At 39.9% G+C, this 24,109-nt stretch overlaps 2 protein-coding genes across 2 annotated transcripts in view; both read left to right on the top strand.

The window, feature by feature from the left end:
- The window catches only part of Octalpha2R (alpha2-adrenergic-like octopamine receptor), a 403,149-nt gene that overhangs the window by 258,890 nt on the left and 120,150 nt on the right, over positions 1-24,109 (top strand). The window lies entirely within an intron of this gene.
- Positions 13,073-24,109, top strand: part of Rpt4 (Regulatory particle triple-A ATPase 4) — a 162,721-nt gene continuing 151,684 nt past the window's right edge. Inside the window, exon 1 of the mRNA XM_069506982.1 lies at positions 13,073-13,082. The gene's annotated coding sequence lies outside the window, so the exon portion shown is untranslated. The remainder of the gene's footprint in view (positions 13,083-24,109) is intronic.

Consider the following 24,109-nt stretch of genomic DNA (forward strand, 5'->3'; position numbering starts at 1 on the left):
TTGCCTATTCTTTCTATTAACAAAGCTTTTCTATCAGTTCTTTGTGGGTCCAAAATCATTGTCCATTTTCACGATTTTTCTTATTTTCCCCATTTTTAGGGTTCCGTACATTGAAAGGAAAGAGAACCCGTATAGGATCACTTTGTTGTCCAATTACAACTCTTTTTTTTAAGAAAACGCGGAGGTACCTACCAAGTTGAATTTAATCCAAACTTTATTATAAATGCGAGTGTGTCTGTCTTTATCTATGTCTGTTTGTCTGCTAGCCTTTCACAGCCCATCCGTTCTATCAATTTTGACAAAATTTGGTAAAGAAATAGCTTGCATCACGGGGAAGAACATATGCGACTTTTTATCCCGGAAAATCAAAGAGTTCCCACGGGATTTTTAAAAAACTAAATCCACGCGGACGAAGTCGCGGGTCAAATCTTAGCTGTGATAGCCTAGTGGTTAGGAAGTCCGACTCCCAATCGGAGGTTGTAGGTTTGATCCCGGGCACGCACTATAACTTTCGGAGTTATGTGCATTTTTAAGTAATTAAATATCACTTGCTTTAACGGTGAAGGAAAGCATCGCTGTATTATAAGACCACAGCTACTACTGATAATAATTCAAGCAACAAAAAATTTCATGTAATATCCTCCTATGATACAGAACCCGGGGTGCACGAGTCGGACTCGTACTTAGCCGTTTTTTGCCCTTGTTTTGTTGCCTGAGTTTCCCAAACAAGGAAAAAATCCTGTACCACTCATTCGATAACGGTGAAATAGGAAACAGGCGACCCCAAAGTAAATATGATTGATTGAACCTGCTTCGGCTGTGAGTGGTTCATTGTGTCGTTTATGAATTATTTAATATCCTCCTTTTTTGCGGAATTGTGCCTTTTTCACCACATATTGTAGGTAAAATATAAGAGAGCTTGGAGTTTCTCTACGTGATCAAATCAGGAATGAGGAGATCCGTAGGAGAACTAGAGTAACCGACATAGCTCAACGAGATGCGAAGCTGAAGTGGCAATGGGCAGGGCACATAGTTTTTTGTAGTTGGTAAGCTGGGAAGCTAGAATAGCGACCTCGCACGGGAAAGCGCAGCGTTGGAAGAGTTCCACTAGGACAGACGACATCTAACGCGTCACAGGGAGCCGCTGGATTCAGGCGGCGCGGCGCAAGACCGTGGTGTGTGGAATGAAATTCTCTAAACGAAACCCATGTCCAGCAGTGGACTTAGTTGATAGTGATAATGAATGACGATAATTGTAAAAATATTAATTTTATTTCATACTAGACGATGCCCGCGACTTCGTCCGCGTGGATTTAGGTTTTTAGGGCTCCGTACTTCAAAAGGAAAAACGGAACCCTTATAGGATGCAAATGTTCATGGGCGGCGGTAATCACTTAACATCAGGTGACCCGCCTGCACGTTTGCTCGCTATACCTATCTATTAAAAAAAAAAAAAAAAGGACCTACCTACCCTTACCTACCTTATAGAAACCTACAGGGTACTTTCCGTTGACCTAGAATCATGAAATTTGGCAGGTAGGTAGGTCTTATCGCAGACATTAGGGGAAAAATCTGAAAACCGTGAATTTGTGGTTACATCACACAAAAAAAATTAAATTGTGGCCATGAACTAAAAATTAGTGTTCGAAGTAAGATAACTATATCAAATGGGGTATCATATGAAAGAGCTTCACCTGTGCATTCTAAAACAGATTTTTATTTATTTTTATGCATAATATTTTTAGAATTATCGTGCAAAATGTCGAAAAAATACGACTGTAGTACGGAACTCTCATTGCGCGAGCCTGACTCGCACTTGGCCGGTTTTTTAAAACGAGAAGACAGAAGAAGACCTTTTTAAAAAAAGACCGATGAAACGCCATGTAGGTATGAGTGACAGAGACAACGCTCTACAAAGCCATTTCGGCTTCTAAAGGTTGATGTACATTACTTTCTGCCGCGTACTGTAATTAATATTTGTTATGAAATATCTCTTACTACTCCAATCTTTAGATAAATCTTTTGAAACACATAAATATGTGATGTTATTTGTTATTTGCACAAAAACAGATACTGGCAAGTGTCCAGGGACACCCGCATTGCGTAGACATTCCCTCCGAAAGACATTGGATTAAACGCATCTATAGTTCGCGACAGGTCCACATGGCAATCGTGGTATGAGGCGAGGGGACGCTCCGCACGTCAACCGTGCTCCTGGAAAATTAGAGATTTCCCGTGGATTTCTTTTTTAAAATTTTATTCAGATATAAGTTAGCCCTTGACTGCAATCTCACCTGGTGGTAAGTGATGATGCAGTCTAAGATGGTAGCGGGCTAACTTGGAAGGAGTATGGCAGTTTTGATTAAACCCATACCCCTTTGGTTTCTACACGGCATCGTACCGGAACGTTAAATCGCTTGGCGGCACGGCTTTGCCGGTAGGGTGGTAACTAGCCACGGCCGAAGCCTGCCATCAGACCAGACCAGAAATTTATAAATTATAAATTTCAAATCCCCGCCGGGAATCGAACCCGGGACATCCCACTAATGAGACCACAGCACTTAGGTACCACTGCACCAGGGAGGTCGTCAAAGGTCGAGGATTAAAAAATATATAAAATCATGCGGACCAATTCAACAAGTACGAACAAAACACTTTGAAACCACTCATGGAAGGGTGTCATAACCCTCAGCAATGAGGAATATGACCCTAGAGAGAGATATCAACGAAGGCGCGCGCCGTGACTTAGGGCGAGGCCACAACACAGCAACGCAAACATTTTATCGCTTACGGCATTGTACGAGACAACTCTGACAATCAATTATTTCTAGTGAGCCTTGGACGTGTCCTACTTCTACTTGCGTTAAGACGCATCAAGAAGAACACACACAGCACAGAATGTCACACAGAGAGGTGTGGACACAGACTGAACGGGAATACGTCGTCGCATCGTAAATTTGCACAGTGCATTGTGCGACGTCGTAGATTGTTACCATCCGACGTCGCATCGCAGTGTTGTGGTCTCGGCCTAAGACTGAGGCCACACGATGCGTTTCCGTTGCTTTGCGGCGCCGCACCGCTGTAGATTTGAGCACTGCGATGCTGGCCCCAAGTTCGTTGCGCGTGCGGTGCGGCGCCGCACGACGTCATAAGTCATAACGCATTACGTTTTTTTTTTTATTCAGATACAAGTTAGCCCTTGACTGCAATCTCACCTGATGGTAAGTGACGATGCAGTCTAAGGTGGGAGCGGGCTAACCTGGAAGGAGTATGGCAGTTTTTATTAAACCCATACACCTTTGGTTTCTACACGGCATCGTACCGGAACGCTAAATCGCTTGGCGGCACGGCTTTGCCGGTAGGGTGGTAACTAGCCACGGCCGAGGCCTCCCACCAGACCAGACCAGAAATTAAGAAATTATAAAATTCCAAATCCCTGCCAGGAATCGAACCCGGGACCTCCCTCTAATAAGACCACTGCGCCAGGGAGGTTGTCATAATGTAGCGATTATGACAACCTCCCTGGTTGTCATCCTACATAGAAATCGCTAGCATGGTGTAGCGATTTCTATGTAGGATGACGCAGCGGCACCGCTTTAGGCGCTGCACAACCAACGCATCGTGTGGCTTGACTCAGTTCTGCCGGTGTGCGCTGCGCCTAACAGACTGTCAGTAACTGTCTTGCATTGTGTGTGTTTCACGCTCGTTCAGCGGAGTAAGATAAAACTTGGACTCGACAACTTTGTGAAGTTTCACCTCAACTGTAGTCGGAGTCTACTTGAGAGTTTACAACTTTCAACTAGCGATTGTGTCGGCAAATCAAATGTTTACTGTAAAGTGACCTGCTGGTGACTCGGAGACTCATCTCCGACGTAAAGTAAACTTGCCAACCTTTTAAAACTAAGCGTCCACAACTTGACAGCAACTAGTCACTAGCCATAATATACTTAAACTGTGATTGTTTGTTAGTTTATTGGTTTGTCCTTCAATCACGTCGTAACGGAGCAACGGATCGACGTGATTTGTTGCATCGGTATAGATATAACACCTGGAGAGTGACATAGGCAGAGTGACATTATCCCGAAAAATCAAAGAGTTCCCACTGGATTTAAAAAAAAACCTAATTCCACGCGGACGAAGTTACGGCCATCAGCTAGTCTAAATATATAAAAGGAAAAGGTGACTGACTGACTGACTGACTGACTGACTGACAGACTGACTGACTGATCTATCAACGCATAGCTCAAACTACTGGATGGATCGGGCTGAAATTTGGCATGTAGATAGCTATTATGACGTAGGCATCCGCTAAGAAAGGATTTTTGAAAATTCAACCCCTAAGGGGGTGAAACAGGTGTTTGAAAATTGTGTAGTCCACGCGGACGAAGCCGCGAGCATAAGCTAGTTAAAAATAATCGAAATCGGTTCATTGGTCTTCGAATTGGCCAATACTGATACAGACCTATACATTGGCATCGCGCGACTCTCAAAATGACGCGAGAAAGTACAATATATCTTCTCTAACTCTAATCTAACTCAATCAGAACAACTTATAAAGTCTTGGCATTGTAATTAAATCTAATTCACATAATATAACATTTCCACACACACACACACACACACGCACTCATATTGTCATATTGTATAAGGAGGGCGATGATCACTTGCAACACAGTGTATACTTCTGCAGGATCATCGTTCCCATCTGTTATTGTTTGTGAAATTATGTGTTTTTTTTTTCTACCATAAAGCACCATTATAAAATGGCAGCTTTATTACTACTACCATCTAGCCTATGGGCTAATAAGTAATATTATTCTAGCTTAAACTTCTACTTATGATTAATTCTTAAATCTAATTTACAGTCCAATAACTGTCCTTAGTTTATTCTAACATGTACTTACAGTTCACTATGTTCTTGTGACCTAGAAATATGTGTGAAAAATAAATATTATTCAGTGGGAATTCCTATTAGGGGGGGAAAGTACACAACCTCTAAAAGGATGTAAATCATACACCCCTATGATGTAAGATAATGGGGAAACTGCATATATACCTACTAAAGCTAGATCAGACCTGATAAAATTTAGAAATTATAAAATTCCAAATTTTCTCTGCCGGGAATCGAACCCGGTACCTCCCTCTAATAAAATACGCTGCGAAAATTATGTGACTACATAGTTTAATATTTCCTCAAAACGCTAGGGGTTCTCTTAAGTCAATACCTATTCCATTTCAGCTAGATAATTGACATCCTGTAATAATACGTTTCTAATCGATGTAAGGGATGGGTTCAGGGTAACCCCTTGTCGTTATCTTTAATAGCTCTTACCTAATAGGTAATTACAATTACCCTTTAAAGTGAAATCCACCTGACTCAATGTTACCCCTAATTTAACCAGCCCCTTAATATCACATAAATCCATGATGGTTTCCCTTAACTTGCCTTTTTAGAAATTCATTTATTATGTTTTAGTGACTTACAGCCGTACTCAGAGTCGCTTAATCGTTACTTAAATTTAGTTAAAACGAGACAGAGCTCTCACATAAATCTGTCTCGTTTTAACTCAATCTTAAGTAACGATTTGCGACTCTGAGTACGGCTGTTAGCGTTATTGTTATTCTACCTAAACACAATCCAATACCAATAACCATTTGCCTCATTTTGTAGTTTTAGTGATTTAATATTTTTCAAAACCGCAATGTATAGCGTGCAAAACTGGGGTCAATGCCCCACCTACGACACGGCATTCACTCCGAGCGGTCTTACGTAACGTTCGTTGACCTCTAGCGTCAGTCAGATGTTTTATTTGCAACTACTTAGCTTATGCTCGCGACTCCGTCCGCGTGGAAAACACAAATTTCAAACCCCTATTTCACCCTCTTAGGGGTTGAATTTTCAAAAATCCTTTCTTAGCGGATTCCTACGTCATAATAGCTATCTGCATGCCAAATTTCAGCCCGATCCGTTCAGTAGTTTGAGCTGTGCGTTGATAGATCAGTCAGTCAGTCAGTCAGTCACCTTTTCCAAAATATGGCTATTTTACAAAATATAGGTTTTTTATTTATTGTAGTGTCATATCAGTAATCATCAGTAGGTACTATAAACCTGTGTTCGTTTTTGCCAGCGTTCTGGTTACACCCTGTATTATCACAAGTAGGTACACCCTGTATGTACTTACTGTTACACAGTGAACTCAGCGCGTCAAGTGTGGAGACACAAAAGGGATATTGGTTTATGCTGATTCTGGTAAGAGGCTGAATTCGGGAAACCGTGCCTCTGTTTCCACGTTACATCACGACACGTCATCATCATAATCATAATCATTTTGCCAGAATATGGTAAATGCAACATAATAATTACCGTTTTAAAAGTCCATTTAATCTGTATATATAAAATTCAAAGTCCTGACTGACTGACTGACTGATATATATATCAACGCACAGCCTAAACCACTGGTCCTAGAGACATAAAATTTGGAGGGTGTGTTCTTTGTAAAGAGCAAATATCCACTAAGAAAGGATTTTTTGAAATTCCACCCCTAAGTGGGTTAAATGGGGGATGGAAGTTTGTATGAAAGTCCGTCATTTTTGAAGTTACATCAATGAAAATTGGTGTTTAAGCTTTCGGTTAAAAAATAAAACATACGTGTTTCACGATTTTTGGAAATTCTACTACCAAGGGGGTTAAATAGGGGATGAAAGTTTGTATGAGAGTCCGTCATTTTTCAAGTTATTTGCATGAAAATTGGTATTTGGGTTTTCGGCAACAAATGAAGAAATATGTAGGTATTTCAGGATTTTTGGAAATTCAACCCCCACCTCGATTTTCTAAATTCCACCCGAGCGAAGCCGGGGCGGGTCAGCTATAGTCATATTATACATATCTTACACCCGGCTGTACTCACGTGTTTAGTCGACGTTAGCCCGACTACAGCCGACTACAGCCGGGTGTAAGATGTGTATAATTATTAAGTACGTATTAATTATCACCACTATATCATATCATCTTACAAATAAAAATTTATGACAATCAGGAAGCGTAAAATTTTACCAATTCTGAATAAATAATTTGGGTTTGAGTTTGAGTTTAATATGGAAATCACTCGCGATAGTTTAAACGCTAAAATTCCATTTAATTTGTGGTCTTTTTATGGTTCCGTACCTCAAAAGGAAATCCGGAGCTCTTATAGCATCACTTTATTGTCTATCTGTCTGTTTGTCTGTTTGTCAAGAAACCTATAGAGTACTTCCCATTGACCTAGAATAATAGGCTACTTGACAATTTTTTTAAGTTGGTCTTAAATGGTTAATATTTGTCCTATTATATCAAAAACCCTGTGGTTATACTGTTGTTTACAAATGCATGACGTCAGAGCACAGATAATCTATCGGCCAAACATGGCCGACAGTGTTTTCACCTGTCTAAGAAAAATATTTTTTTAAATTAAAGTTTTACGGTTTTTAGGGCGCAAAAAAATATAGTGTTAATTTTTTTGATATAATAGGACAAATATTAACCATTTAAGACCAACTTAAAAAAATTGTCAAGTAGCCTATTGTGAAAGGTAGGTACGTAGGTCTTATAAGCACACGTAAGCATCACATAAAAAATTAAAATGTGTACATGAACAAATAAATAATTAGTATTTTCAACTTTCAAAGTAAGATAACTGTATCAATTTAAAACCATTAATATTAGTTTATAATTTGTAAATTAAAACCATTAACATTAGTTTAGTTTGTACATCTATCGGCACTCCTGTGCTCCGAGCACTATTTACATTAGCATCTCGATTCTCGGTGGCGTTTTCACTTCAAAAACTAATATTGTTATCATATTTGAATCGCAAAATTAAACTATCCGTCAAAGTTCACGTGCGTTACACAATGGAAACGGGTCCATATAAATTATACGGAGAAACCGCCATTCGATTATCGACTATTTCGATATCGAGTCTATTATTAACAGGCGGGTCGCGTTATTTGATTTCCATTATGATTTTATATAACGGAGAATATAGAATAGAGAATTTAATGTTCATATTATATTACTATGCTTTTGAATCGACATCCAATCAACTCGCACGAACCGTTTTTGCTCAACGTTTCTGATATAAGTCCAATGCGCGTTGCCGTCTTTTTTGTGACGTCAGCACTAGACTGAAGTTTCCAGCTGATGGCATATTTTTACTTAAATATACGTCAAATGACGTCAAAATGACGTCATTTCGATGTAAATGAGACATGGTTCCAGCGCAATAGCAATTTGCGAGACTTATACGAACCGCTAAGGTGTGGAATGCCCACACATTAGCGAATGTTCTCGCTCTCGCGCTCTTTAGCTAGTGTCGATGAACGTGCACGCGTGAAATTCAAAAATCGGTCAAGTTCGAGTCAGACTTGTACACGAAGGGTTCCGTAACATCGTACAAGAAGAGACTTCGTTCGGGTGGATGTAGGTTTTTAAAAATCCTTAATTTTTAAAAAAATCTTCTGAATTATTTTCTCCAGGTCGTTATCTATACCCATGCAAAAAATCACGTCAATCCGTTGCACCGTTGCGACGTGATTGAAGGACAAACAAACAAACCAAAAATCCAACAAACCAGCAAACAAACACACTTTCACATTTATAATTAGGGTACTGATTTTCACGAACTCTGATCAGATGAGTGCGTAACCGCTCTTAGTAATAGGGTCCCGTAAGGTACCTTTCGGGTACGGAGCCCTAAAACCATATTTTCATAAGCGTTCGACACTTCTACATAATCTAGCCGTAACATTAAAAGTTGGACCCTCATAAATTGATTTTATTACTCCTAAGTACCGTCTGTACTCCAAATTCTAGTGCCTTCATAAAGTATGCTAACTCATCCCTTGCCTCCCCTTTATGCTGATTATGTACATATTATAATATGTATCGAGCAAATAAATCCATTTTGTTTTACATATTATTGTGTTAGGACCATCCCAATAGATTTGTTTGAGTTTATCTCTACATAGTATAAAATAAAGTCGCTTCCGCGTCGTATGTATGAACGCGTAGATCTTTTAAACTACGCAACGGATTTTAATGCAGTTTTCACCAATAGATAGACTGATTCAAAAGGAAGGTTTATAGCTATAGTTTAATTCTCAAAAAATTAGAGATCTCTAGAGAAATCGAAATAATGTGAATTAGGTCGGAAAAAATTCTCTCATTTGAGAGTTTCCGAGGCAATGACACCTCAATGGCACCACATTAGTCCCTACATTAGTCTACATTGCCCCCATGCGAAGCCGGGGCGGGTCGCTAGTATATAGTATATTTCTACGACTACACTCACGTATCCAGTCGACGTTAGCCCGACTAGTTTCGAACCCATCCGGGGTCCTTTATCAAGGGGTTCAGTTCGCGCAGGAGTCGCGTTTAAGACTTATCACTCACGATAGTTTAAACACTAAAATTGTTTGAGTTTCTTTTCGGTATTTTTATGTAGACCAAAGTCTTCAAACAGTGCGTGTTGCCAGTGATGACATATGGATCCGAGATATGGTCGCTAACTATGGGCCTCATAAGAAAGCTCAGAGTCACTCAGCGGACGATGGAGAGAGTTATGTGCGGAGTTTCTCTACGTGATCAATGAGGAAATGAGGAGATCCGTAGGAGAACTAGAGTAACCGACATAGCTCAACGGGTTGCGAAGCTGAAGTGGCAAAGGCCGGGCACATAGTTCGTAAAACCGATAGACGTTGGGGTCCCAAAGTGCTGGAATGGAATGGAGTAGATGAGGGATAGAGGCTAATATAAAATCCCCCAATTTCCTTTTACCTAATGCACTAGCAACACGCAAAGTGGAAACTTCGGAGACGGACTAAAAGCATTCTAAGGGTCCACGAGTAAATGAATACTGAATTTATAATTTTAAATATAAAACTTCCTCTAAGTTTCCTAAAAAACGCCGCTTGCGAGGGAGATGACATCTTTTTCTACATTATTGGGTATAAAGTTTAGTCGTAACTACTGGTTGGTTCACGAACTTTTCAGTACTTATTTAAAGTTTCAATTACGTCAGAGTTTGAGTATGAGAGACAACTCCAACAACGCTCTACAAAGCCGAAATATCATTCTAAATGCCGGTGTACATTATTTTCTGCCGCATACTGCAGCTAGCATTTTTTTATTTTATTCAGATACAAGTTAGCCCTTGACTGCAATCTCACCAGATGGTAAGTGATGATGCAGTCTAAGATGATAGCGGGCTAACCTGGAAGGGATATGGCAGTTTTTATTAAACCCGTACCCCTTTGGTTTCTACACGGCATCGTACCGGAACGCTAAATCGCTTGGCGGCACGGCTTTGCCGATAGGGTGGTAACTAGCCACGGCCGAAGCCTCCCACCAGACCAGACCAGAAATTTAGAAATTATAAAATTCCAAACCCCTGCCAGGAATCGAACCCGGGACCTCCCACTAATAAGACCACAGCGCTCACGACTGTGCCAGGGAGGTCGTCAACATAGCATGCAGCAGAATGCAAGTAAGGTAAACAGACGGGCCGTGAATGAATAAGAGACAGACAGACAGACAGACAGACACATTTTCACATTTATAATATTACTAGATGATATTATTTAATATTAATGTGAATAACGTGGCGTTAAACCACGAAATTAGCCCAAATGTAATAGTAAAAATTTATTTATTTAGAGTATATTAAAAATTTGTTAATGCCGTATTTTATGATGGTTCCTGGCGCCATCTTGATGTGGATATAGTAAAATAATTATTTCGGGAACACAAATCTTTAATTTCTAGGTACGGAACGTACCTCAAAAGGAAAAACGGAACCCTTATAGGATCACTTTGTTGTCTGTCTGTCTGTCTGTCTGTCGTTATGTCAAGAAACCTACAAGGTACTTGCCGTTGACCTAGAATCATGAAATTTAGAACGTAGGTAGGTCTTATAGCAGACATTAGGGGAAAAATCTGAAAACTGTGAATTTGTGGTTAAATCGCACAAAAAAAATTAAATTGTGGTAGTATCATAAATGAAAGGGCTTCACTTGTGCATTCTAAAACAGATTTTTATTTATTTTTATGCATCATAGTTTTTGAATTATCGCGCAAAATGACGTAAAAATACGGCTGTAGTACGGAACATTCGTTGCGCGAGCCTGACTCGCACTTGGCCGGTTTTATTTTAAATGATGGAACCACAAATTCACGGTTTTCGGATATTTTCTTTCAAAACAAAAGTAAAGGAAAAAATCATGAAATTTGGCAACCTGGCAAACATGATTCTAGATCAACTGATGGAAGTACCCTATTGGTTTTCTTGACATAAACTATAGACAGACGGATATACGGACAGACGGACAGACCGACAGACATTGAAGTTACCTTTAAACCTTAAAAAGGTGCTCTTAGATTTTAAAAAGGTTTCTTAAACTAGAGTTGAAGATTGAAACTATTTTCTAGATTATTTCAACTTGGACCACTAGTCTTAAACTAATTACTTACAGGTAGAGTAATTAGTAATTTGAAATTGCAGGATAGCTTGGGGCTAGGAAAACGGAACGGACAGGCTGTCTAGATATCTAGATGTCTTAAGTGCTTAGGCATTTAGTATTGTATTTTATTCATCCATACTAATATTGAGAAGGGCACCGTGCTCATTGTGACAGGAGACCCGTGCTTAGTAGTGAGCCACCGATGGGTTGTTGATGATGATGATGATACTTTTATCTGAAGAGCTGCATTGTAATAAGGGCCTTTGAAAGTAGTTTCGATAACTGCAAAGTTTCGCTACTAGATGGCATTAACAGTCGACAAGTTTGAAGTGCGTACCCGGAATCGAATACTGGACCCTCCAAATAAGCCTCAATAGCTCAACGGTCAAGGAGCGCACTGAATTCCGAGAGGTCAGCGGTTCAAACCCCACCCGTTGTTTTATTGTCGTACCTACGCCTAACACAAGCTTTACGCTTAGTTGGAGGGAAAAGGGGAATATTAGTCACAATTAACATCGCTAATATTCTAAAAAAAACCGGCCAAGTGCGAGTCAGGCTCGCGCAATGAGGGTTCCGTACTACAGTCGTATTTTTCAACATTTTCCACGATAATTTAAAAACCATGATGGATAAAAATAAATAAAAATCTGTTTTAGAATGCACAGGTGAAGACCTTTCATATGATAACCCACTTGATATAGTTATCTTACTTCGAAAATTAAAAATACTAATTATTAGTTCATGACCACAATTTAACTATTTTGTGTGATGTAATCACAAATTCACTGTTTTCAGATTTTTCCCCGAATGTCAGCTATAAGATCTACCTACCACATTTTATGATTCTAGGTCAACGGGAAGTACCCTGTAGGTTTCTTGACAGACCGACAGACAGACAGACATACAGACAACAAAGTGAACGGAACCCTTATAGGGTTCCGTTTTTCCTTTTGAGGTACGGAACCCTAAAAATTAAAGAATATTAGGCTATTACCGCTACCATGTAATGTATGTACGTAAATAAGTAGATATTAATTAATCAACATAACACATTATAATATCATTAGTAGATACAATTAAATATTAATTTTCCCCCATGTGTTGCCGATTGGCCGCCATGATGGAAAGATTAATGAACGGAAATAATTATCAAATACACACTAATATCTTCTAAATATATGAAATTTATAAATATATAAGCAAGCGTAGTGTGGGACGCCCTCCAGCACGATGGACCCACGATATATATAAAGAGGCTGGCGGGAAGTGGCTGGATGAAGGTTGAGGACCGGGTGTGGTGGCGCTCTTTAGGGAAGGCCTATGTCCAACAGTGGATGTCCACAGGCTGATGATGATGACGATGATGATGATTATTATTATGAAAGGAAAATGTTACTGACTGACTGACTGACTGGCTGATCTATCAACGCACAGCTCAAACTGCGGGACGGAACGGGCTGTTTGGCATGCAGATAGCTATTATGACGTAAGCATCCGCTAAGAAAGGATTTTTGAAAATTCAACCCCTAAGGGGGTGCAATACGGGTTTGAAATTTGCGTAGTCCACGCGGACGAAGTCGCGAGCGTAAGCTAGTCTAAATATTGTATAAAACGAAAAGGTGACTGACTGACTGACTGATCTATCAACGCACAGCTCAAACTAGGACGGATCGGCCTGAAATTTGGCATGCAGATAGCTTTTATGACGTAGGCATCCGCTCAGAAAGGATTTTTGAAAATTCAACCCCTGAGAGGGTGAAATAGGGGTTCGAAATTTGTATAGTCGCGAACATATCTAGTTCTAATAATAATTATTAGTATGGATTCTGAGCCATTTTGTGCGACCTTTAACAGAAAAACTAACAGAATATTAACCATATTTTATCCAAGGAGCTAACTTAGTTTTTATGTACCGTTAGTTGCCAGTGAAACAAAGCTAATAAATAAAAGGAGAAACAAAACAGAAACACAATTAGATAAAAAACCGCCCAAGTGCGAGTCAGGCTCGCGCACCGAGGGTTCCGTACTACAGTCGTATTTTTTCAACATTTTGCACGAAACTATGATGCATAAAAATAAGTAAAAATCTATTTTAGAATGCACAGGTAAAGCATTTCATAGGATACCTACCCCACTTATATAGTAATCTTTCTTCTAAAATTGAAAATACTAATTATTAGTTCATGACCACAATTTAATTAATTCTGTGTGATCTAACCGGTTCTTCACCTTTTTCAGATGTTTCCCCTTATGTCTGTTATAGGACATACCTACCTGCCAAATTTCATGATTCTAAGTCAACGGGAAGTAGCCTGTAGGTTTCTTGACAGATCGTCAGACAGACAGACAACAAAGTGATCCTATAAGGGTTCCGTTTTCCATTTGAGGTACGGAACCCTAAAAAGTGTTTTGTGTTTCTCTACAATAGTCAACTTACTACGCAATTAAGTCTTAGCACGTTTTATTTAATTCGTTGATTGGAAAGAGGAATAATTTAACTAATTGTATAAGCTTCTTTGAAAGTAAAGACTTTTCTTTTTACCCCACTACGGCAAAGCCAAAGAGAAGGGTTATGATTTTAGCAGTATATATGTATGTGTATGTATTTGTGTGTTCTACTATAATGTCTAATAACAATAATAAGCTCCAAATTTGGTTGTATAGTTTGGGATCAAAATATAATTTATTGTACGATGGTACCACACGAGTAGATATATAGCAGAGGGGAAGCTTCATACTAGCGGCTGGCTGTAGGTTCACTCACTCATAGCGCAGCTGACGCACACCACGACGTGTCACGGACGCTACGTTTGCCGCCGTTTGCCATCGAACTGGGCGCAAACGGAACGTCCTTGGCACTTCGTGGTGTGCGTGAGCTAGTGTGAAGCTTCCCCTCTGGTGTATATATCTACTCGTGTGATGGTACGAAACCCTTCGTGTAAGAGTTTGACTCGCATTTGACTGTTTTTTTCTAAATTACCTTCTTTTTGGAAATGAATTAGTCTGCGCTCCCACCTGGGCCGCAGGCATAAGGTGCCAGTCTACTGGTGCGGAGCGGAGCTGAGATGGGTTGAGCAAACCAATCAGATTGTCGGTAAATGATGTGATAATTTTATTCCGTCATCTGACAAAACTCTGATTGGTCAACTATACACATCACCGCTCCGCTCCGCACCAGTGGACAGGGAGCCTTAATTTCATATCCATTATCTCTGCTTCATACAAAACGTCACTCGGGACGCGGAGGTGGGCTGATAAATGGGCGGCGGCCATTTTATTTCATTTCATTTTATTTTTTATCCATCTGTCATTTATCTAATAAAATATGAGTGATGGGGGCCACGCTCAGATTTCAGGGCGTATTTATCGATGTTTTTTTTTTGATATAAAATTCCTGGTGTTTTTGCTTTTATTTTGTCTGCTACTTTTTCGGCGAGTACTTACGCTTGTTTGCGACTAGAACGTGCTATTTCAGAAAAGTTTATTTTTAGGGTTCCGTACCTCAAAAGGAAAAAAAGGACCCCTTGTTGGATCCCTTTCTTGTCTGTCTGTCCGTCTGTCTGACGTGTCCAATAGGGTAGGTTACCTAATTCCCGCTGACCTAGATTCATGAAATTTGGCAGGTAGGTAGGTCTTAAGTAAAGCACTTTTTACTTAAGATCTACCTACCACAAAGCACATTTTTGAAATACGGATGCCTACAAATCATCATAGCTGTCTGCATGCCAAAATTCAGGATCAGTCAGTCAGTCGGTCACCTTTTCATTTTATATATTTAGATTCTAAATTCTAATAGGCACTATGCCATGTACAAGTAATAGAAAAAGAAGATAAACCTAAAGATGAAAGATAATTGTAAACTAAGAAGTCAGTTATCTTCTAAAAATAACCTTTAGTGATAATTGCTTGTAATTAGTCTGAGTGTTTACCATCCGAGATCCCCTACACTCGAAAGTCCTTGAAACTTTAAACTCAACTGTAATTGTGATTAGAAAAGTTCACGCTTTTGTTTAATTAAGAGAGCCCGCGGGTAGTTGGCTTTTAATTGAATTAATTCACTTTGGGAAATCCAATTTTCTCTAATTTCTATACTGTTTTGTTTATGATTGTTAACGTTTTGTTGATTTACCTACGCTTTTCGCTTTGAGCCTCTTTTTTTCTCGTGAGGAAAATCCATCATGAATACCACAGGCCTCGGGTTAGCACAAACTCTGCGTCATAATAGCTATCTGCATACCAAATTTCAGCCTTTTTTATTTCCGTGGGGAAATCCTCATGGATGCCACCGGACCCGGGGAGGTACGGAGGTTATGTCGGACTCTTACCGACTAAAACCCCACGATGTTCCACGCATCGCCTGGTGGCTGGGCTACGGGGCCAAACACGTTCGCGCAACCCAGCCAGCGGCGCCTGCTAAGGACCCACCTCAGGGGACCATTAAAATCCCTACACCCCGTCTGAGGCGCACCAGGAACACGAAGGTGCGCCTCCCGATTCGAGGACTGGTTTCTTTCCGGACGATAGTCTCCCCGCGTCCATTGCCCGAGAGTCCTTCTCAAGGGGGTAGGCGGCGGTCGTGGGCGGCTCGATACCAAATTTCAGCCTGATCCATCCAATAGTTTGAGCTGTGCGTTGATAGATCAGTCAGTCAGACAGTCACTTTTTCCTTTTATTTATTTAGGTTAATATTATGGATATGGATTTTTCCGTTTTTCATTAGACTAATTCTAAACATCGGTGACATCGTCAAATCAAATGTGTTTGAAATAATTTACGTGCCCGCCAAATTCGTAAATTCGATTACACATCCATCTCAGCTGAATTACAGAAAGTTAAAAAAATTGGCCGCCTCATTTATCACTGTATTACTGGTGAATGACGTTTTGTATGATATAAAGCTGTACTAGAAGAGACAACTTTATTTCAACTTCATCTAAATACCGTTGCGTAACGTAAAATAACTTGAATAAAAGAATCTCTCTTATTTAACCTAAAGCGTTACCAGCATGCAATTTATCTGAAAGTACACTCGATAAAGCAGAAATTCGTTGCCAAAAATCCACGCATAGAAATTTGGTAAAATAAACAATACATTCCAACGTGTCCAAACTGTCGGCCAAGAAATTTAAAACTGTTCTATAGCACTTAATTTATAGCTGAATCAGACAAACACTAGCTACTGACCGGGATAGAGATTTTTTTAAAAAGAATATTAGCCATGTTAAATGACTAATATTCCCCTTTCCTCTCCAACTAAACGTCAGGCTTGTGCTAGGAGTACGTACGACAATAGTGCAACGGGCGGGGTTTGAACCGTCGACCTTTCGGTTTTCAGTCCACTCCTTTACCGGTTGAGCTATTGAGGCTTATAGTTGTTAGTAGTTTGTAGGAATATTAAATTTGTTAACACGCGTAATAAATACCAACAGAAGTAACCCTATTGTGACTCTTACTGTTAGAGCGAGATATCTAAACGCATTTAAGCTCTTATTAGAACGTGACAAAATGATTATTTTTGTCCTTATCACCGTGGTCACTTTTTTTGTTGGTCAAGATGTATTTTTACGTGAGATCTTGACAAACGACGTGAAGTGAGGTTATGTCGACTCAAGTATTTTAAATAAAATAATATAATAGTTATTGTGCAATGGTGTGTTGCAGTATACTAGGCTACAATAGCCGAAGCGAACGTAAAATAGAAGGAACGTAATGAGGAGAGAAGAAAGCCATGTCACTAGAAGAATGTTAAATAGGCATGTGGAAGGAAAAAAGAGGAGAGGAGAAGATGGATTGCGTGAAAGAGGATATGCGTGTAAAAGGGGTGGATAATACGTTGACGGATGACAGGAGTGAGTGGAAGAAGAAGACATGTTGTGCCGACCCCACGTAGCGTGGGATAAGGTAAGGAAGAAGAAGAAGAAGAACAGTCATAAGTCATAACAGTTACGACTGAGTCAAGGTTTATAGATAAGGTAAAAAAACTAAAACTCGACTATATTTTTCCACTAACCAAATCACAAACATGTTTTCAAAAAACATTCTTAATTCAATAAGAAAATATAGTTACGTTTGTGATTGGTTGGTGACTCAAAATGATTAGCGCCCACTGAGATGTTTGTCTCTAGGATTACGTAAAAGAGACAGCGCTATACTAACTTCTCTCCGCAGATAGAGTATAGCTAATAATAATGCGGTGTCTAGTATCTGTATGTCTGTGTGCTTGTACATCAGGTACCTACCCCGGCGGGTGATTCATCACGGAGGCTATACTAACTTCATTCCGCGGATAGAGTCAGTGGCGTAGCTACCTAGGGGCTAGGCGGGGCAGTGCCCCGGGGCCCTAAAGCTCAGGGGACCCTCGAATCCTTACCAGAAAATCTCGATCGAACTAAACTTTTAAATATTTCTGCCATTTTCAAAATAAATATGGCAGACTGCAACCTGACTTTAATCATTTTCAGATTTCAGATTTTATTCATTTACTGCATGATTGTAAGTATAAGAGAGCCAACTCAGTCGAGAGAAATTCGAAAGTTACTAGGGAATTCCCCTTAATTCCTTTTGTGAATGTGTTTGTATATTTAATATTTTTACAGTATAGATAGCAGTGGGGCCCCATTTTTTTAATTCGCCCCATGGCCCTTGGTTACCTAGCTACGCCACTGGGTAGAGTATAGCTAATAATAACACGGTGTCTAGTATCTGTACGTCTGTGTCCTGGTACGTCAGGTACCTACCCTGGCGAGTGGCGGGTGATCCATCACGGGGCAGGGTTACCATGTTCCCCGCAAAGGATTAGATGATCCGATCCGTCCGTGATTATTGTCTCTGATTCGAGTTTCATCCGTCATTTTGGGGATTTGGATGTAACACCGGCCGGGCGACCCATTTCGCGACGTTTGATTTCTAATAATTAGATATTACTATTATTACACACCTAGAAGTTCCTAAAATTTTATTTTATTTTCGAAATTAGCTGATGCCCGCGACTGGAATTAGGTTTTTTAAAAATCCCGTGGGAACTCATTGATTTTCCGGCATAAGTAGCCTATGTCCTTTCCCCGGATGTAAGCTAACTCTGTACCAAATTTCATAAAAATCGGTTAAACTGTTGGGCCGTGAAAAGCTAGCAGACAGACAGACAGACGTTACACACGTCAGTGATTAATCATTGCTACACTTTAGAAGAAATTAATTTTTTTATATTGCCGAAAATGAGTTACAGTGTAGATAACCTACTTTAGTAAATAATCTATGTTCTATGCGACTCAATAATCAATATAGTGATGCGTGAAACTGCCAACAGATGGCACTGTAACACGTTAAATTGCGCTTTAATTTTTTTTGCAGGTGTAATAAAGATCAGAAGATATTTATTATCATCATTCTATGATTATAATAATTTTATTATGTTTTAGTTTTGTGAAATTTTTGTAAAAGATACTCTTTCTGGTATATATAGTAACATTTTGTACTCCGTGAGTGTTACCATACAACTAGGTGATGCCCGCGGCTTTGTCCGCGTTGATTTATATTTTTATAATCCCCTGGGAACTTTTGATTTTCAGGACAAAAAGTAGCCAGCCCCGAGCCCGTCGTCCCTGGGGGTTGAGATGCAAGCTATTTCTGTACCAAACTTCGTAAAAACATTCTTTAAATAAACCCGTGCGATAGGAACGTCATTCCTTACAGCATCAGGGTTCGATCCTTGAGTTCAACGATAGTCTTTACTTGCTTGGTACCTCCAAAATCAATTTAGAACCGAACAATTTTTAACCGAAATCCCATCAGTTTTGGTGGCCAGGTCCGCTGCAGCATCAGGATTGAGGAGTTGGAATCCATATTTTTTTATGGAACAATTTCGCTAGATAGTGTGTGTGCGTGTGTTAAGGTGTGTATGTATGTGTGTTTGTGTGGGTGCGTGAGTGTGTATGTGTATTATTTGTTGTTTATATTAGCTAGTTTGTTTCAATCATATTATTATTTTAATCCGAAGATCCTCAGTTTCGTTATAATTTAGAGCATTGAGATATTTTATTAATTGCGTTTTCAGTTTACTGCTTGTAAAATCTTTTAGCATTATCTTTCTGCATATTGCATTGTATAGTTTAGGACCGAGATAATTGATGAATTTCTGAGCAAAGATTGTTTTTAGTTGAGGGATTTTGTAGACTATATCTAGATAACTAGATCTATTCTACGCTACGCCGGAATAACCAGCTCTTAGTTATAAGATGTGATGTGTGGCACAGTTTGGTAAATAAACGTCTTTTCTTTCTTTCTTTCAAGATTGCCTTTGTGAACTAGCCTTTACCAGCACAGTATTCCATTTCGCGAGGAAATTGCTTATAGCAGGTATTTTGCGGGAAAAATACGGGTAACTAGGATACATTTTAAAACGACAGTATATTTCACTCCAAGCTCAGCGCAAACTCAATTTATCTTATTAGGGTTCCGTACCTGAAGAGTGCCAACTATTTCATTACTAAGCTTCCGCTGTCCATCCGTCTGCCTTTGTCCGTCCATCTGTCAGCGGGCTGTATCGTAAATAGGTAGAGACTTACCACAGAATGTCTATTTTTATTACCGCTATAAAACAAATAATAAAAATTTCAAAATGGCCGCCATTAATATTAAAAAATTAAAGTGTTATTTCTTGTACGATGATATGGAACCCTTCGTGTGCGAGTCCTACTCGCACTTGGTCGATTTTTTTTGTATAAAGTTTTGACGAATTCTTTGTATAAAAGACTGGCTTTTTCCCGCGACTAGAGCCTCGATAGCTCAACGGTTATAGGAGCGGACTGACGGAGCGGTTCAAATTCCACCCGTTGCACTATTGTCGTACCTACGTAGGTACGACAATAGTGCTAGGAGGCGAGACTAGGAGTAGCCCTAGTACAAGCTTTGGGAGTATTAGTCGGCAACTTGGCTAATATTCTTTAATAAAAATTGTATGTAACACTTGTAGATTTTATTCTAATCATATTTTCATATATTATTGTTTCAGGTAATACACGAATACCTACCAAGATATATGTATATGGAGTACCTCTATTATTATCAGTACTAAAATACGTAAGTACCTGCAACTGTTTATAAAGGTCTGTACGCACTTGAGCTGCGCTTCGCGTCGCTGCAGGGCGCTGCACGTCGTGGCTTAGAGCGCCAAAATATTATTTCTATCTTTTTGTAATTTGTATGGCACATATTGCACTAGAGCGGTGCTGCATAGCGCTTCACCGCGCGTTGCTGCACGTCGCGGCTGGAGAGAATATTTTGAAGCGCAGCGAAGCGACGCGCAGTGCAGCGACGCTGATGCGACATACCCACGCGTACTGAAGCGGCGCGTCGCGTCAGTACGCGTACGTCGCTCGGATAAGACACACGCGCATCCGGCATGATAGACCTCAAAATAAATAAGGTAGTTTTAATTTTTGTCACATGGCGTGTTCCTCTTGCTCTTAGTATATCCTAAAAAGTCCCAACCCCTAGGTTGTCGGCTTCCTCCTTTTTGCTCGCTGGGTATGTCGCACTAGCGTCGCTGCACAGCGCGTCATTTCGTTTCGCTTCACAATATTCTCCCAGCCGCGACGGGTAGCAACGCACGATGAAACGCTGTGCAGCGCCGCTCTAGTGGGATATGCGCTATACAAAATGATAGAAATAATATTTTGACGCTCTGTGCCGCGCCCTGTAGTGACGCGCAGCGCAGCTCAGGTGCGTACAGACCTTAATCATCAGTAGTATGTATCACTTGTCTGTTTTTGATAGCGTTCTGGTAACATTCTGTATAGCTATTAGCTATGTATCAGTGGGACTGCTTTATAATGTATGGGGTTAGACACTGGAATCTTCAATTAAGCGAAGAGGCATTCAAGCAAATTGGTGGATTAACCCATTTAATTTACCCGGCTTAGTGGTTGATTGTTTACACGTACCCATACATATCATAAAGGATTTATGTTATGTCTAATGCCTTCAAGTGCCTCGTTGGTAGAGAGGTTACCATGTTAACCGAAAAACCAGCCAAGGGCGTGGCGGGCCACGCGCAGTGTAGTCAAATGTTTGCTGGGTCAGCTAGTATAATTATAAATCAATCTAAACTAAATGAAACCAAAAGGATTACGATCAATCACAAATACAATAAAACTATAATTTGCTGAGAACACCTTATCCTGAAAATTTCAGCTTTCTAGGGTCATCCAGACCGAAGCTATGACTGCTCGAAAATACGACGAAACGCTTCGAGAAAAGGTACGTAGTGCCCCGTCCTTTAGTTTGGCTCGTCTTCGTCTCGTCGTTTCGTCCGCCAAGGTAGACATTAATATGCAATCTACGTACAATAATTAACCTCGAAAAACAGATGTAACTCCTTAACCTGTGAACCCTAATTAGCCATGATAGTTTTTCGTGGTTTTACTTTTAAATTGATTATACATATTTATATACTACTGCTGTGAATTTTTTGAAAAAAAGAAAAAAAAAAAAGAAAAGGCGTTTATTTATACAAATTATGCCACACATCACAACTTAAAGCTAAGAGCTGGTTATTCCGGCGCTTCTTCCACCTGAGAACAAGCAAAAGAAGCGCCGGAACAAACTGTCATATTGTGTGGCACAACCCGAAAAAAGGGTCCCAGCTCAGCATTATGCTGTATGCCTTGTTGCACAAGAACATACAGCGCTGATTTTCAGCTGGTACCCTGAACCGGGTGACGCCACGGAATCATAAACTAATGATAACTAAACATAACTAATAAAACACACGGAAACATAAAAAAACGTACACGTAAATGTAAACGTTTTGACGTTCCTATATGCTACCATTTGGCTGATAAAGGGGGTCCCCCCTTTATCAGCCAAGCTTGACTCTAATAAAGATTAGCACTTTAGGGTTTCTTGTTTACTATGGAATCCTAAAAATGAGGTCTTAAGCTCAATTCCCGGGTCAGGCTCAGGCCAAAACAGGTACCAGTTCTTGCGATTCGGCGCAAAATTGCCTTTCTATCGGTATTCTACAGGATATATTTCGGAAAGTGTGCCGAAGAACTTTTCAACCTGATTCCTCCTTCACCCATCTACTATCGTACCGCAAGGCATCGCCAAGGACTCGTCATCATCATCATCATCATGATCAACCCATCACCGGCTCACTACAGAGCGCGGGTCTCCTCTCAGAGACAGAAGGGTTTTGGCCATAGCCTACCACGCTGGCCATGTGCGGATTGAGACTTCACACACCTTTGAGAACATTATGGAGAACTCTCAGGCATGCAGGTTACCTCACGATGCTTTCCTTCACCGTTAAAGCAAGTGATATTTAATTAATTAAAACGCACATAAGTCCGAAAAGTTAGAGGTGCGGGCCCGGGATCGAACCCCCGACCTCCGATTAGAAGGCGGACGTCCTAACCACTAGGCTATCACTGCTTAAGGTCTCGTACGTAGTCGAAATTCCACGGATACGAAATGATTTGTCTCCTCCTTTCTAATCCGAAGCGCTAAGATTTGGAACATCCTTCCAAAATCCTAAATCCACGCGGATGAAGTCGCGGGCATCATCTAGTATAAATATAAAGTAAATAATATCTTCTAGAATATCGTGGCCGTTGTTTCAACTGACGCACGTATAGTGCCGTCTCATTAGGACTGCGCGTTTCGCCTCCAGCAACAACTATTGAGGAAAACTGCACACTCATAAATATCGATAAAAGTTTTTATCCATACTAATATTATAAGTGCGTAAGTATGTCTGTCTGTCTGTCTGCTAGGTTTTCACAGCCCATCCGTTCAACCGATTTTGACAAAATTTGCATTTGACAAATTCAAGTGATCAATTTACAATATTATTATACCATATTGTATAAGCCTTCCAATCCACACATGGCCAGCTTGGTAGACTATGGCCAAAACCCTTCTCACTCTGAGAGGAGACCCGTGCTCTGCAGTGAGCCGGTGATGGGTTGATCATGATGATGATCAATCAATGTTCTCAGCGTACATATTCAAAATCCTTTGATCGTTTTGTATTTTATGTCTTTTTTCTTGTACCTTTATTTGTATTTAAATTTATTATTAATCATTTAGTTAGTGTAAGTGGCACTGCCGTTCTAAATAGATATAAAAAAAAAAAAAAAAAAAAAAAAAAAAAAAAAAATGATGATGATGATGTATAAGCAATTGCAGGGGCGTGCATTGCTGGAGCGTGTCAAATCCAAGCTTTCTTATCAGGTTTCCACGGAATTTTTAAAACCTAAATCCACGTGGACGATTCGCGGGTACTAGCTAGTAGGTACAACATACGAGTATAATAAACGTAGCTATGTCGATACTTGCAAGTTGCACAACACTAGAACTGCCATCTTGGCTCCATTCGCATAATATATTTTTCTTAACAACCGCACGTACTATGTTTTATGAAGTCATATTTTGCTAACGGGGATATAAGCCTTAGGACCCATTTGTAGCCCGTTATAGTAATGAACGATTTACTTCCTTCTTTTATTACAAGCAATTACTTTAACTACTCTTTGATTTGACGCTTGACTGCGCGTCCAACTGAATTTTTTTTTTTAAAGAATATTAGCCATGTTAAATGACTAATATTCCC

This window comes from Maniola hyperantus, chromosome 24 (genome assembly GCF_902806685.2).
Source record: "Maniola hyperantus chromosome 24, iAphHyp1.2, whole genome shotgun sequence".
NCBI lineage: Eukaryota > Metazoa > Arthropoda > Insecta > Lepidoptera > Nymphalidae > Maniola > Maniola hyperantus.